This window comes from Penaeus monodon, chromosome 31 (assembly GCF_015228065.2).
Source record: "Penaeus monodon isolate SGIC_2016 chromosome 31, NSTDA_Pmon_1, whole genome shotgun sequence".
In the NCBI taxonomy this organism is placed as follows: Eukaryota; Metazoa; Arthropoda; class Malacostraca; order Decapoda; family Penaeidae; genus Penaeus; species Penaeus monodon.
The window spans coordinates 13,230,565-13,231,208 of NC_051416.1; the positions used below are offsets into that span (position 1 = coordinate 13,230,565).

The 644-nt window shown below is 30.7% G+C and overlaps 1 protein-coding gene across 1 annotated transcript in view; it reads left to right on the forward strand.

Moving 5' to 3' along the window:
- LOC119592896 (phosphonoacetaldehyde hydrolase-like) overlaps window positions 1-644 on the forward strand; it is a 36,463-nt gene that overhangs the window by 8,884 nt on the left and 26,935 nt on the right. The gene's annotated exons all lie outside the window — the stretch shown is intronic.

A 644-nucleotide genomic window follows, 5' to 3' on the forward strand; every position in this document is an offset into this window, starting at 1 on the left:
TCAGTCACCATCAAAGGGGAAAAACAAACAAGCAAATAAATAAGAATAGAATAGAAAATCCCTTCAAAAATATCAATTAAAACCTATCATCGACTTCGAAAAACGCATTTACAAATAAACAAGAACCATAGAGCGAGAAAAATCGTTCAGTGGGGGTCCATTTTACCGGCTTGCGTTGTCCGTGGCCCCAACAGCGCGACATAAGACCGGGTGATGCGAGCGAGCGTGAGTTCGCGAATTTTATTTGTGCCAAAAATCTATTTTCGAATTGCTTATATTTTTGTGCTCATTTTGTTTTTGTGTTCGTTTTGTTTAGAGGACATTGTTTATAGACAGTGGAAGAGTAGATTTATTTGCTTATATTTTGTATTTGTTTATTGTAGACTAAGTTTGTAGATGATTGTGAATAATTGATATAAGTAACTTTTTCTGGGTGTTTTCTATAATCGATCATAATGAAATTTTGATAATCTTTATGGCTAAATTTGATATATAATATAGTATGAAATTAACTAATTATAAAGAAAATAATAAAGTATAAAAAGATAACTCTGGTACTTGATACAGTAAAAGACGTATTGAAAATGCTATAATGAAGGAAAAGAACGACAAAAAACACTTAAAAATCATAATGCTTTTATCAA